Here is a 16498-nt window from a genome sequence, read left to right on the forward strand (position 1 = left end):
CTTTGTTTTCTCTTTATACCACATGGCTGAGTCGAACGACTCCAATCTGAGTTCTTCCAGCTCTTGTAGTTGTAGCTTCCTTTCCTCTTCGCAGGTCTTAACATCCACATTAACCTGTTGTACTGCCCAGTAAGCTCGGTGCTCAATTCCCACTGGCAAGTGACACATTTTCCCAAAGACGATGCGATAGGGGGACATCCCTATAGGAGTTTTGTATGTTGTCCGATATACCCACAGAGCATCTTCCAACCTTATGCTCCAATCTTTTCTGGAGGGGTTGACTGTCTTCTCTAAAATGCTCTTTATTTCCCTGTTTGAGATCTCCGCCTGCCCGTTGGCTTGGGGGTGGTAAGGACTGGATAGGCGGTGATGAACTCCGTACTTCTTCATCAATGCCTCGACCGTTCGGTTGCAGAAGTGAGTCCCTGGATCGGAGATGATTGCTCTTGGTATCCCAAATCGGCTGAATATATGACTCTTGAGGAACTTGGTGACTTCTTTAGATTAACAAGTGCTTATGGCCTTGGCTTCTATCCATTTCGACACATAGTCAACTTCCACTAAGATGTAGGAGTTCCCATAAGATGAGGGAAAAGGACCCATGAAGTCCATACCCCAGATGTCAAACACCTCACAAACTATTACTGGAACTTGCGGCATTTCATCTCTTGAGGAGATTCCACCAGTCAGTTGGCAACGGTCACAGCCCTTGCAGAACTCGTATGCATCTCTATTCAGGGTTGGCCAGTAGAATCCGCTATCTAGCACCTTCCTGGCAGTCTTTCTTGGCCCGAAATGTCCTCCACATGCCAAGGAGTGGCAGTGCGTCAGTACATCCCGTTGCTCCCAGTCAGGAATACATCTTCTAATGACCTGGTCTGCTCCTGCCTTCCACAAGTATGGATCATCCCAGAAATAATACCTTGCTTCGCTCTTGATCTTCATCCTCTGAGCCTTTGTTACGTTTGGCACCATTGGCAGTTCTCCTGTTACTAAGTAGTTTGCCAAGTCCGCATACCAGGGTTCCTGTCCCACTTTCTCCTTACCCTTGGTCGTTGCGTCCTGACCAATAAGTCTCATCACTTCTTCCCAATTGATCTTCCTTGCGGAGAAAATTACTTCACATAAATGCTCTTCCGGGAATCGATCCCTTACATCTTCACTGTTCTCTTCTTGTATTATTCTGCTCAAGTGGTCCGCTACCTTGTTCTCAACTCCCTTCTTGTCTTCTACCTCCCAGTCGAATTCTTGTAAAAGCAGCACCCATCTGATTAGTCGGGGCTTTGACTCCTTCTTCGCAATGAGATACTTGATTGCCGCATGATCAGTATAGACGATGACTCTGGATCCCAGTAGGTACTGCCTGAACTTCTCGAATGAATAGACAACCGCCAACATCTCCTTCTCGGTGGTGTCATAATTCCGTTGGGCTTGATTCAGGGTTTTTGATGCATAGAATATCACGTACCTTTTCCCATCTATCTTCTGACCCAGCACGGCCCCCACTGCATAGTCACTAGCATCGCACATCACCTCGAAGGGGTGATCCCAGTCAGGAGCCTGAATGATCGGTGCAGAAATCAATTTTTTCTTAAGGAGGTTGAAAGCAGCCTTGCAATACTCATCGAAGACGAATTCCACCTCGTTCTGGAGAAGCCTGGTGAGTGGTTGGGCAATCTTGGCGAAATCCTTGATAAATCATCGATAAAATCCCGCATGGCCAAGGAAACCTCTTATTCCCTTCTGATCAGTAGGGAAGGGTAGTTTGGATATGACATCCACTTTAGCTTGATCCACCTGGATCCCTTTCTCCGACACCACGTGTCCTAGAACAATTCCTTCTGTAACCATGAAGTGGCATTTCTCAAAGTTCAAGACCAGACTCTTTGCTTGACACCTTCCTAGCACCACATCCAAATGTTGCAAGCACGAGTCGAAAGAGTCTCCATAGACAGTGAAATCATCCATAAAAATCTCTATACAATCTTCGATCAAGTCCGAGAATATGCTCATCATGCACCATTGGAAAGTACCGGGGGCGTTGCATAGGCCAAATGGCATACGCCTATACGCATAGGTTCCAAACGGGCACGTGAACGTGGTCTTATCCTGGTCCTCCGGGTTCACATAAATTTGAAAGTATCCACTGTACCCATCCAAAAAGCAGAAGTACTTCCTCCCAGTCAGTCGCTCCAGCATTTGATCGATGAATGGCAGGGGAAAGTGGTCCTTCCTGGTTGCAGTGTTCAGCTTTCGGTAATCTATACACATTCGCCACCCAGTAACTAGTCTGGTGGGCACTAGTTTATTCCTCTCATTCTTAATCACCTGGATCCCTGACTTCTTGGGGACCATATGGATTGGACTAACCCATTCACTGTCTGGCACCGAGTATATAATGCCCAGTGAGAGCAACTTCAAGATTTCTTTCAGTATCTCTTTTCGCATGTTTGGGTTCACCTTTCTTTGAGAGTCCCTATGCACCTTGGCTCCATCCTCTAGCCTAATGTGGTGCATGCAGACGTCTGGGCTTATACCTACCAGGTCCGTAAGGCTCCATCCAATAGCCTTCTTGTTTTTGCTCAGCACGGTCAGTAGTCTTGCCTCTTGTTCTTCAGTCAACCCGTTGTTGATGATTACGGGGAATGAGTCTTCCTCCCCTAGGTAGGCATACTTAAGTGTTGCTGGTAACTTTTTCAACTCCACTTGCGGGGGTAGTGTGTCTGTAGGTAGAGGGTTCCTCTTTGAATCCTCCTCTTGTTCTTGTTCAGCATCTGATTTTTCCTCCATACTGGCCGGTACCACGGCCCCTACGGATCCTGCTAGTTCTGACTTCTGACAGAATTCCATAATTGCTTCTTCGATCTCTTCGTCAGTCAACCCTCGGCTACTGATCAGATCACACCATGCGGCTGCTTCCACATCAGCCTGGGCATACACATCCAAGGCTTGGAGCTTTTCCTGCAATAATTCGGTCTCAAGAAATTCTTGGACTAGGGGGTCAATTACATCAACATACCATAGATTTTTAGAATCTATTGGTCTTTTCATGGCTTCATTGATGTCAAAGACAAATTTCTCACCATTAAAGTCAATGCATATTGTCCCTTCGGCCATATCCACAATTGTCTTGGCCGTTCTTAAAAATGGTCTTCCTAACAATATCCCGCTAGACTCCCTAGCTTCTGGTTCACTCATTTTAATGACATAAAAATCCGGGGGATAAGTAAAGTTCTGTATCCTGACCAACACATTTTCTAACACACCCTCAGGATTGATACATGACCTATCAGCCAGTTGGATTAACACCCTAGTATTTGACAATTTTACCCCTTTTAACCGATTATAAATGGATAACGGCATAACATTGATAGATGCTCCTAAATCACACATTGCATGCTCGACTTTCACATCTCCAATTGTTATGGGTAGGGTAAACATACCTGGGTCGGCTCTCTTGGGTGGTAGCTTCTCCTGTACAATGGCTGACGCTATTCCCTCCACCATGATCTTTCCATCTTCCTGGGCCTTCCCGGCTATGAACTCCTTTATAAACTTCCCCAGAGGGGGCAATCTCACGGCTTGGAGGAATGGTATAGTGACATCCAGCTTCCCAAAGATCGACATGAAATCCACCGGGTTTTCTTTCTTCCTCTTCGTCACAAACCGATATGGGAACGGTTTTTCTCCCTTAGCCTCTCCAGTCAGTCCTTGTGGAATTCCCTTTGGCTCCTCCTGGGCTTGAGGTTCCGATGTGGGCATTACTCCTTCCGGTTGCTCATTCCCAGGTTGTGTTTCTTCCTCCTTTCCCTCCACGGTAGGCTTCTCGTTTAGAAAAAACGGATCCTCCATCTGAGGCAGAGGCCTCTTGAGCTCTTCCGCTGGAATGACGTCGCTCAGCACCCCTTCTCTATTAGACTCCCCAATAGGGTTCTTGAGCTGAGGTCCATTATAGGCTGTCCCGGACCGCAGTGTAATCTTGCTCACATTTGCCTTCTCAGGTACATGGACTGTAGATGGGAGTTTCCCTGAGTTCCCTTTCATTTCGCCCACTGAGTTAGCGAGCTGGGCCAACTGCATGTTCATCATATCCATATTTTCCCTATGTTCCTTCTGGGCACTTTGCATTCCTTGCATTGTTTCATTACAGGACTGCAAGTCATTTTTAATGCTTTGCTGCGAGGCAAGCATCTCTCCCATCATGTCCTCCATTGACCTCCTTGGCCTGTTCGGGTGATGGAACTAGTTCGGTCCTTGGTAATTGTTATACTGGGGTGGTGGATTTGACTGGTAGCCTGAGAAACTTTGTTGGTTTTGGTTTTGTGGGTACAGGTTATACAGGGCAGGAGGGTTATACTGGTCGTGATTGTGCTAGTACTGACTTTGGCTCTGGTGGTGGGTGTTATGTTGCGGCCCTGGGTTAATTTGGGTTTGATTTTGGTTTAGAGAGTTTCGCTGATGGGGTGGCACATAGGTAGGGTTCGGGTTCTGGTTTTGAGAGTTTTGGTTATGAGGATGCTGGTTCCTTCCTACCCAGTTAGATTGGTAGTCAGGGTTTGTTGGTCCGCGGTAGGGATATTGGTTAGGTTGGGGGTTGGGTTGATTTGGAGCCTGATTTTGGTTCTGATTCTGATTTCCATCTCCCCATCGGAAATTTTGGTGGTCTCTCCATGGTGTATCTCTTTGTTTCTCCGGAATCCAATTGCCGTTGGAATTGTAGTATCCTGCGGCATTTGCTTGCTCCACATCCAGCGAGTTGTCCGGCTGATCATATGGTAGTTGAAGCGTGCAGTGTGTTTGTTTGCTTTGTCTCTTCCTAGTGCTTGTAAAATTATCAAGCCTCCTAGATCCAGCGAATCGACTAGATCGCAGGGTCTAGGAACTCGCGGAACTGGAGAATTTCGGTCGTTGGATACACAGAACACTCCTTCAAAACCCTCAACCACGAATACTAAAATTTAGCACAGGGAAGTAGGGATCGATCCCACAGAGATGGATGCGTAATGATTATGCATAGAGATCTGGAAACTATTTTTTTTTGGTTTGGCTGCTGCCACGCATTTTTTGGGTTGAGGAAATTAAACTAGGTTTGGAAATGAACTCTGCTATGCTAACAGCTAGATCTAGGCAGAAATGAATATTGCATGAAAACTACGACTAGACAATCACTAGATCTAAAGACTCGTAACTAATTTACCTAGACCAGGGAATTTAAAATGCAAGTGGGACCCAAAGCTGAAAAAGTAAATACGGACGAAAAGAAAAGCTGCAGAATAACTAACTAAAGCATCAACTGAAAAATGACTTCATCTTCTCCGATGGACTCGCAAGAACACTCGGTAAATTTAATTGGACGCGATTCGGAAACAAACAATCAGATTCAAAACAGGCAGGTGACATACGAAAAGATAACAGAAAAATCTACGCCACTAGACGAAGCCAAACAGAAACAGAGCATAACACTTGAAATTCATGCACAAATCTATCTCCCCTGCTCAGATCCAAAACTCGGATGCTAAATCCACTCCGGATCCAAGCATCCGACACAAAACTCCAACCAAAAACAGCTCCATAACAACAGATTTGGATTCTCCACAGATCAACAACAACAAATACAGATCAACAATCAAACTCCCAGATCAAACACTATGTCGACAGAGAAAATAGCTCAACATAAATCAACTCCAAAACAGAGGAAATGAAACCAACAGAAATGCATAGGAAATTAAGCAACATCAACAGCAGATTCGACTCCCGAAAGTGAAGTTCGAAACAAGAAACAACAAACTGAAATTAAAATGATTGTATCTTCGCCCTCACGCGGACGGTGTTACGTCGGAACTACTGAACTCAAAAACGACCCCCTTAACCACCCCGAATTCCCATTTCCAAGTGTGTGTGTGTGTGCTAAGAGTGAGCAAAAAACAAAAACGTCCTCTATTTCGTGCTGCATACTCCTCCATTTATAGGCGTTGAGGTGGGGCCCAGCGAGGTATAGATAGACCTTGTTGCCCTCAGCTATTAACTCCCTTCCTCTTGCCTTCTTTTCCTTCAGTTTTGATCAATTTCTGCTCTGTTCCTCGCTAGACTGTTTCCTCCAGTATCTCCTGGATCTAGCGCTTTATCACACACCTGGCTTAATCAAACATGTTAGACCCAGCAGAAATGTGATGCTTTTCACTATATAACCAATGCATGAAATTAGCCTTATCAAACTGCTCACACTTAAACCATACTTGTCCTCAAGTATAAAGACAAGAGAAAAGAATAAGGCGAATTTCAAAGCATGGTTATCCCTTGACCGACTCTACAGACACTAAACAGACTCCTAGACCTAGACACAATTGGCACAATTTTTAGACACTAAAATGAAAACACATAAACACATAAAACGAAAACACATAAACAAATATGCATGAACTGACTTCAACTTTTAGGCAACCGTCCCCACAAGATTAAGGTCAATCCAACAGGCTGCACTCCTCCAAATAGGCCCTTCCCCTTCCTCTACCTAGCCAATCTGTCAGTTCGTCAAGATGGCCTTTTACTTCCCCAATTGTTGGATTCACTCGATCACTCATTCCTCACCAGGGATGTTAGGACCAATTCTCTCTTAAGTCATCGCCATACCACTGAAGCGTCAGGTTATGAGAATTTTCTCCTTCTAACTTCCCCCTTTTTTTTTTTTTTTTTTTTTTCTTTCCTGGACTTCGTCCAGCTTATACCTCCTTAATTTCTTGGACTTCGTCCAGCTTATACCTCCTTAATTATACTTCTTGATTTTACTTCTTGATTTCCCTCCTCTGGACTTCGTCCAGCTTATCCCTCCAGATTATCATTTATTTTATTATCTCCTCCCTAAATTCTTCTCCTTCAGCATTCAGTGGCAGCCCATTTACATGTGTTAGATCGAAGTTATTAAAGGCTTATAACTCGCTTTTAAAGTAGGGCTTCACAACTGAGTAAGTAAAGGCGTTCTCTATCGTTCTCGCTTCACTCAGATTGGCTCGGCTTGTTAAAGAAAAAAGCTTCTAAGTTGGAATACCTCCTATTTTCAGTTACTCTCACTAAGGGAATCCTGCCATATTATATTCACCGGTTCATGCGACTCAAACAACTAGACCTAACGACTCCTATATCAAAATTGCATTGACTCCTCTCCCCCTCCCACTTCACTCAAGCTTGGCCTCAAGCCGTCGTCGTGAAGGGGAAATAGAGAGATCAATGCAAAACAAGCAGACAAAACTTCTCACACTTAGACCGAGCATCGGGCTAAGTGGGAGAAGATAAAACAACACAGAAAAAACAAAACAACTTCTCACACTTAGACCGAGCATCGGGCTAAGTGGGAGAAAAGAAAACAGAACAGAAAACAGACAAACAAAATGTAAAAGGAAAAAAGTAAATGTTACTTGGTCATGGGGTGGTGTTCACTTCTGGGGCTGGCTCCCTCGGGAGCCAGAATGTGGTGGGATTCCGGGGCGGGTCATTTTCACCTTCTTCTTTGCTGGCTGATCCAGCTCTTCCTCTGCTTGTCCTGTCTGGGTGGGTACCGACTTCATCACTTGGGGCTTTGATTTGGGTGGGACTGGAACTTGCTTGGGAACGGTCGGAGTGGTCATCTGCTGGAGTGACTTGACGGAGGGACTGCTCTGGATGGGCTTCTTGACCTCACTGCTTGACCCAGGAGTTGCCTTCGTCTGGGTCAAGGGGAGTGTTTGCTGCATCCACTTCAACATCCTCATGGAGAGCTCCACTGCCTCCGCCACTCGTTCACTTTGTTTGGCGCATTTCACGGCCAAATCCTCCACATTGTCCCTCAGGACCTTCGCTTCCTCCCGATTCCCGTTCAATTCCTTCCTGATCCCGCCGAGTTCCTTTACCATCTCCTTCCTCAGCAACTGCATCTCCTTTCTCACTTCCTGGACTTCCTTCCGTAGCTCCTCAATCTCTTCACTGGGCATGGTCTCCTCGGCTTCCTCAGGCTCTGCAGTCCCCTTATCTCCTAATGAGTAGAAAAGGGACTCAGCACCTCGAGTTTGTAACAACCCCTTGTTGAAAAAATAATCAACACTGAAAACCTCCGGGGGGTCGCACATAACTATCAGGGTAGCGGATTTGGCGATTTTCACATCAATATTCCGTTGGAGGTGTTAGAGTTTGTATACTAGAAATCACGTTTCGAGTGATTGAATACTGTAAAACTCTTATTTTATTTTCCAATGAATAAAACAGATTATTTTTGTCATAATGTTGTTATGTTTTACATTTAATGGATGTTAATACATGTTTAAATGTATAAGTTAACTTAACAAAGTCTAAGTCTTTGTTTCAGTAGACCGGTTGTGGGCGTCGTCCACTTTAAGGTAATACGGTCAGTTCTAAACAAAGAAAAATATGAATTTCACAACCTAGATGGAATTAGACTACCCATCGAGAAAGGTTGCAATGTCAGTCCGCATATTTCTAAGCCTTACTGAAATAAGATGACATTGGTGTGGTATAGCATTGAACGGATCTAACAGCAAGACTTGCCTTAGGCTATCTACTGAAAGGCGAGGTCTTGATAAATATTTATTTCTTAATCAATGTAGGTTAGCATTGAGCATACGGTATTGATTATGCACTGCTTTGACTTATCAAATGGTGCGGGTTTTTCGTAACCCAATTATCCTGATATATTGGGCAGTGGTGATCGATATCTAGCGGTGCTAGGATTGCTATTATATTGAATCGTGCACGAGCTGAGTCTCGTTTGATAATGTCCTCAAGAGGAGCGCGAAACGAGGTTTTATTATTCGGAACCTAGCTAGTTGGAGTATGATTACTCTATGAATAATAAATAAGTGTTTCATGCTAAGTCCACTCTTGGAATTAATAAGAAGTTAATTAATTAAGTCAATAGCAGACATTAATTAATTAATGGACATATTAATCTTAAGCACGGGAAATGAAAGATAAACGGAAACCCCGATTACTTATAATTTCGGATTTGGATGGGGAGAGTTCAATATTACTTCTGTAGTGGCTGCTCGTAATATTCCAATTATAACTTATATTAAATTGTGGGTTCAATTTAATTAGTAAAAAGTAAATTGGATGAGCCCATATCCAAAACCTTCCATAGATCCCTGTCTGGGCCCAAAAGGAACTTAATATAAATAGGAGAATAAAGGAGACAGAAAAATAATAATTTCTCATTATTGTAATTTTCGAAAATTCCTCTCCCAAGCTGAGGAGATTTTCGAAATCTTCTCCTATTCCAAAAAGGATTTCTTCTGTCTTCTTTATTTAAGTCCTAGTATTCTAGTAAGATCAGCCCACACTGATATTGGAGTACAGTTCGGGAACCAGAGAGAAGATTTGTGGTTTAGTACTCAAAGCATCACGTGGAGAAGTAGCTAGCCATCTTCAATTCTTTGGAGAATTAATTAGGTATTTTTCTGCTCCGTAGAAAAGCATGTTTTAGGTTTTCAATATTCTTAAAGCATGATTAATTCAAGTTATGAGCATGATACATGTGATAATTACGCGAATAGATTTTGTCTAAATAATCTGCTAAATAGATCTGATTATTATGTGATTTATTATGAACGCACGCTTCCGCTGCCAGCACCAACAGGAGGTAGGCGCCGAGAAGGTGGCATGTGTACATATGGCGCGCAGGGTACTTCAGCCATCCACGTCCTCTGGTACTTCAGCCATCTGCAGATCTGCGTCTGCAAAAAGTTTTTCAGGGGTTTCCCCCTCACCATCCACCATCGGGGTTGTCCCCTCAATATAAACGGGGTCCTCCCCCCTTACATCACTCGGGATTGCCCCCTCTTCCATGGCTTCAGAGGTTGAGACTCTGAATTCAGCCGGACTAGCCACAGCAAGGGTTCCCCCCTCCACACCGTCATCACCCTCAGATTTAGGGTTTCCGTCACCATGCAACTCTGTTTCATCCACCTTCCCGCCGTTCGTTGGTCCACCCTCTTCGTCGCCCGCCTCCTGCGAAGCGGTCTCTGCATTTTGTGGTTCAGAGTTCGGCTCTCTCGCTTCTTCTTGAGGCAATTCTTCTTGAAAACTTGAGGGTTCGGCCGCCGAATCCTCTGGAATCGACGTTGGTGGAGCGGCCGCCGCGGATGTCATCAAATTAGCAGAAAAGAGGGCATATACTTCTTTTGCCTTCTCGACGCTCCCCAATTTTTGCGTCAATTCGACTAACAAAGTTGGGTCGTACTCCGCTTGCTGCGAACTTCCGGTGGGCTTGGCTGATTCCATCGCTGTAGATCTGAAATTAGACAAGAATTTGGTCGATTTTGGGTTAGGGTTTGTATTTTTTTTAGAGAGAGAGAATGACAGTAGAGAGAAGGGAGAGCAAATTCAGGTTGAGTATGTGGAGAGAGAAACGACGGTTCGCCCCCTTTAACTGAAAAGGTGATGCGGTTGCAGACATGACGTCAGTACCCGTACACCTTCCATAAATATCGGTGATTTGAATTTCAAATTATTATTTTCCCTCCTTGATCTTTTCCTTCATGCTTTCCTTCCCTCATTGATTTCCCTGACCGTGACCCTACACTAAGAAAAGAATGAAGACGCCAAACTCCTTGGTCAAGATTAGAGTACAAGATATAGATTCCCCTTGGAGTCTGGTGCTTCGAAAATGTTTTTGGGAGATTAAAATTTTTACTTTGTTTGGATTTTCTTAAGGTTTCCGAAAGCAATTAAACTATTTACAAATTATCTTTGAGTATTCTCGAAATCCCCTGGTTCAGTATGTAAAAACATAAACATTTTCCTTGACCCAGGAGTTTATCGAGAATACTTCCTTGCCTGACTAGGCGACAACCGAGAGTGCACGTAGTGGCATTTCCTCCACCACGCACAACTTAGAATTATCCCTATAGACTTTCAATCTATGACCATTAACAAGAAAAGGAACAGAGTTAGAGGCACTTCCCTGGATTTCCACTGCTCCGTTTGCGCGGAAGCTAACGATGGTATATGGGCCAATCCACTTAGACTTCAACTTTCCTGGCATCAGCTTGAGCCGGGATTGGAAAAGGAGCACCTTCTGTCCAACATGGAGTTCCTTGACCCGGAGATTCCTATCATGCCATAGCTTCGTTCTTTCTTTGTACCACATGGCAGACTCATACGACTCCAGCCTCATTTCCTCCAGTTCTTGTAACTGTAATTTCCTTTCTTCTTCGCAAGCCATAGGCTTCATGTTCAACTCTTTTACTGCCCAGTACGCCTTGTGCTCAATACCCACGGGCAAGTGGCACATCTTGCCAAACACAAGCCTATAAGGCGACATTCCAATAGGTGTCTTAAAGGCAGTCCTGTAAGCCCATAATGCGTCACCGAGCCTCTTACTCCAGTCCTTCCTTGACGGGTTGACCGTTTTCTCCAATATCGCCTTGATCTCGCGATTAGATATCTCCGCTTGACCGTTAGACTGAGGGTGGTACGGGGTGGATATTCTATGGTGAATACCGTATTTCTTCATCAGAGCCTCGATGGTGCGATTACAGAAATGCGTCCCTTGATCCGAAACGATTGCTCTAGGAACTCCATATCTGTTGAAAATATTGGTCTGCAGAAATTTTGCCACTTCTTTTGATTCACATGTCGTTGTGGCCTTGGCTTCTATCCACTTAGACACATAATCTACTGCAACCAATATGTAAGTATTCCCACAAGATGACGGAAATGGTCCCATGAAGTCCATTCCCCATACATCAAAAACTTCACAAACAACCACCGGGACCTGAGGCATCTCATCCCTCCTAGAAATTCCCCCCGTCTGTTGGCATCTCTCGCAGCACTGGAAAAATTCAAAAGCATCTTTATTCAATGTTGGCCAGTAAAAACCACTATCCAAGACCTTCCTTGATGTCTTCCTTGGTCCGAAATGACCTCCACATGCCAAAGTATGGCAATGAATTAGCACGTCCTTTTGTTCCCATTCGGGAATGCAGCGCCTAATCACTTGGTCTGAACACATTTTCCACAGGTACGGATCATCCCAAAAATAGTATTTGGCTTCGCTTTTAAGCTTCATCCTCTGGGCTCGGGAAGCTTCTTCTGAGCTTGGCATTTCTCCCGTGACCAAATAATTTGCTAGATCGGCGAACCATGGTTCTGCGTTAAGTGTGCGCTTTCCTTTATCAGATTCTCCAAGACCGGTTAATGCCAACACAGCTTCCCAGCTTATCGGTCTAGGGAGTTCATCCAGACAGTTCAAATGCTCTTCGGGGAAAGCATCAGGGATGGCCTCTTCTGTTTCCCCTTGATGAATTCTACTCAAGTGATCGGCCACTTTGTTCTCCGTTCCTCTTTTGTCCCTTACTTCCCAATCAAACTCCTGCAGAAGCAATACCCATCGGATCAACCTTGGTTTCGACTCCTTCTTAGCCAGTAAGTACTTTATTGCTGCATGATCCGTGAAAACAATAACCCTTGACCCAAGTAGATAGGGTCGGAATTTTTCAAATGAGTACACAACAGCCAACATTTCCTTCTCCGTGGTATCGTAATTTTTTTGAGCTTGATTCAGCGTTTTGGACGCGTAGAAGATCACATAACTTTTTCCGTCTATCTTCTGCCCTAGGACGGCTCCCACAGCGAAATCGCTCGCGTCGCACATTATCTCAAAAGGGTAATTCCAGTCTGGCGCCCTGATAATTGGTGCGGTCACGACTCTATCCTTGAGCAACTGAAATGCCTTTTTGCATTCTTCATCAAACACGAACTCCACATCGTTGTGCAACAAATGAGTGAGTGGTTGCGCAATTTTTGCGAAGTCCTTGATAAACCTCCTATAAAAACCTGCGTGACCCAGGAATCCTCTAATTTCTTTTTGACTTGTGGGGTAAGGTAGCTTTGAAATCACTTCCACCTTTGCCTTATCTACTTGAATTCCTCTATCAGAAACTACATGACCTAGGACAATGCCCTCAGTCACCATGAAGTGACACTTTTCGAAATTCAAAACCAGGTGCTTCTCTTGGCATCTTTGCAGCACTAGGTCAAGGCTGGCCAAACAAGTATCAAACGAGTCTCCGTATACGGTGAAGTCATCCATGAATATCTCGATACATACCTCCAGCAGATCCGAAAAAATACTCATCATACAACGCTGAAACGTTCCCGGTGCATTGCATAGACCAAATGGCATCCTTCGGTAGGCATAAGTGCCAAAAGGGCATGTGAATGTGGTCTTTTCCTGATCCTCTGGGTTGACGTAAATCTGGAAATAACCGCTGTATCCGTCAAGGAAACAGAAAAAAACTGTTTGCCAGCCAACCTCTCTAGCATCTGGTCAATAAATGATAAAGGAAAATGATCCTTTTTGGTGGCCTCATTCAGTTTCCTGTAGTCAATGCACATCCTCCATCCAGTCACCAGTCGAGTAGGCACCAACTCGTTTTTGTCATTTTCTACCACTTGTATTCCTGATTTCTTAGGTACCATGTGAACCGGACTGACCCACTCGCTATCAGGGATGGAGTATATGATTCCCAGGGACAATAGTTTCAAAACTTCCTTGAGTACCTCCTCCCTCATATTCGGATTCAGCTTCCTTTGTGGATCACGTCGAGCCTTTGCCCCTTCCTCTAATCTGATGTGGTGCATGCAAAGATCGGGGCTGATGCCAACTAGGTCCGAAAGTGTCCATCCTATGGCCTTCTTGTTCCTCCTAATTACGTCTAGCAACGTACTCTCTTGTTCCTCAGTCAAGCGGCTGTTGATTATCACTGGACAATTTTCCCCTTCCTCTAGGTACGCATACTTGAGATTCTCAGGTAAGGTTTTCAACTCTTTCTTTGGTGTGACGGCTTCCTGAGGCAGGGGGTTTTTCTCCATACTTCTTGTCGCTATTCCCTCTAGACTTGTTCCTTCGTCTGGGCTCTTCCCTTGAACTGACCCTGCTGATTGGAATGACAGTGGTTGTTGGCAGAATGCCATGATCGCTTCATTGATTTGGTCGTCCGTCATGTTCCGAGTAAAAAAGGTTTCACACCATCCTGTCACCTCCTTCTCCACAGCTTGGCTTAGCTCAGAATTGTTAATCTGTTCCTGCATTAACTCAGTCTCAAGATATTCCTGGACCAGGGGGTTAATCACATCCACAGCATGCAAATTCTCAACATCGAGTGGTTTTTTCATCGCATCATCAATGCTGAAGGTGTACTTCTCCCCATGATAGTCTAGGCATATTGTTCCATCAAACACATCAATAATAGTCTTTGCGGTGCGAAGGAAAGGTCTTCCCAACAGCACCCCGCTAGACTCAGCAGATTCATTATCACTCATTTTTATCACATGAAAATCTGCCGGGTACAGGAAATCATGCACTCTAACTATGACATTTTCCAACACTCCCTCAGGAGAGATGCATGTTCTATCGGCTAACTGAATCACCACCTTCGTGTTTACCATGCTCACTCCCACCAATTTTTTATATATTGAAAGAGGTAAAACATTTATCGATGCACCTAGATCACACATGGCATGCTCAATTTTAATATCACCTAGAGAAATAGGGAGAGTGAACATACCTGGGTCTGTGCATTTTGATGGCATCCTTCTTTTCTGTATCACCGCGGACACACTTTCTCCTATGACAATCTTCCCATCAGGTTTGGTTTTCCCAGCTATGAACTCTTTGATGAACTTGCTGAAAGTGGGTATCTTCAGAGCTTGTAAAAAGGGCAGGTTAATCTCCAGCTTGCTAAATATTTCCACAAAATCCTCTGGATCATCCTTCTTTTTCTTGGCTTCCCCTCGGTATGGAAATGGCTTTGGTCGCTTCACTGCATTTGTGGAACTCCCTGCGGGGGTCTCACCAACCTCCCCGCTGCCTTCTTTACTCTTTAATTCAGGTTCTGGATCAAGGAAAAATGGGTCACTTGGTCGAGGTAGAGATCTCCCTAAATCTCCCTCCTGGAGATCATCCTGAACAAGGACTTCTCTGGGTCTAGGGTTATCCCCTTGAGACTCTCGGCTTTCTTTCCCTTTGATCACCTGTGAAGGTATCTTTTCATCACTCTCCAGCGTCGGTCCTTCATAGCCTCGTCCGGATCTCAAAGTGATTTGACTAATGTTTGCTCGGTCTGGTGGCTTGACCGTGGCAGGCAGTCTTCCTTCATTTCCCCGCATTTCATTCAACGATGTGGCTAACTGTGACATCTGCTTTGCCAGCATGTCCACGGCAGACTTCTGCTCCCTTTGAGCATCCTGAATTTTGTGCACCACGTCATTGTTAGCCTGCATGTTATTCTGCATGTGTTGCTGAGAGCTGACCAGGTCATGCACCATGTCATCTAGATTCCTCTGAGGCCGGTAATTTGTTTGATTTGAACTGGAACCTTGATTCTGACTTGTTCCAACAATCTGGTTCTGGCGATAGTTTCCCTGACCTCCCTGATTGTTGTTGAACTGATTTGCTGGACCTTGGTGATTTTGTTGGAAATTTTGATTGTTCCCCGAAGTATTCCTTTGATGTGGTGGCACATAGGAATTCCCTTGGTTATTCTGGTTCCTGCTCCAGTTATGTGGTGGCCCTTCTTGATTCTTCCCTGACCCGTTAGAATTATGCTGCAGTCCTTCCTGATTCCGGTTGGGCCAATTCTGCTGGTTCTCCGCTGGACCTGGGTATTGCAATTGCAGTTGTTGGTTTCCTTCAGCCCACCTAAAACAAGGGTTATCCCTCCATGGTGCATCCTTAATCTTCCACTGGTTCCAGCTTGTATTTTGATTGTTTTGGTTCCAATTCCCCATCGCATTTGCTTGAGCTTGAAACTCTCCATCGGGTGATGGGCTGCTATAGCATTGGATTTGATGTTCCTCCTGACCAGGGGTATTCTTCCTTTCAATGGCATTTAGCAGTGCCTTCTCCAATCGATCAATCCTATCTCTAACCCCTTCTCCTTCTTGTTCCTTAACTGCATTCGCTGAACTTCTCCTCATGATGGCACGCGGATTGTCATACGCTTTCTTCGCGTCAATTAATCTTCCCAGAATTTCGCGCGCTTCACTTGCCCTGTTCTTGGTAAAATTCCCCCCGCTCGAGGAATTCATTAAGTCCTTAAAATGTTTCATAGAACAAATAAAATGTTTCAGCCTCCATCATTCTATGATTAGGACAAGCATCAAGCAGTCCCTTAAACCGAGACCAATATTGGCTTAAAGACTCATCGTAGTCCTGCTTGCATTTTTGAATCTCCTTTTTGAGAGCATTTGTTTTGTTGGACGGGAAAAAATAGTCCAGGAATTCCAGTTTGAAATCCCTCCACGTGGTGATTGAGTCAGGCGGAAGCCTCAGCAACCATGTGTTGGCCTCTCCCTTTAAGGCAAATGGAATCGCACGCAAGCAGTAGTCCTCCTCAGTAGTTTTGTTGGGCCTCTTCTGGATGCTGCATAGCTTGCTGAACTCGTTCAAAAATTCGTAAGGACACTCGTTTCTCCGCCCTGAGAATGTAGGTAAAACGCCAAGCACATT

The 16498-nt window shown here is 44.7% G+C and overlaps 1 pseudogene; it reads right to left on the reverse strand.

The window, feature by feature from the left end:
• Positions 1-14163, reverse strand: part of LOC148934283 (uncharacterized) — a 51235-nt pseudogene extending 37072 nt beyond the window's left edge.
• Positions 14164-16498: the final 2335 nt, after the last annotated feature.

Source organism: Salvia hispanica, chromosome 1 (assembly GCF_029641045.1).
Source record: "Salvia hispanica isolate PSC_SH4W2 chromosome 1, Shi_PSC_v1, whole genome shotgun sequence".
In the NCBI taxonomy this organism is placed as follows: domain Eukaryota; kingdom Viridiplantae; phylum Streptophyta; class Magnoliopsida; order Lamiales; family Lamiaceae; genus Salvia; species Salvia hispanica.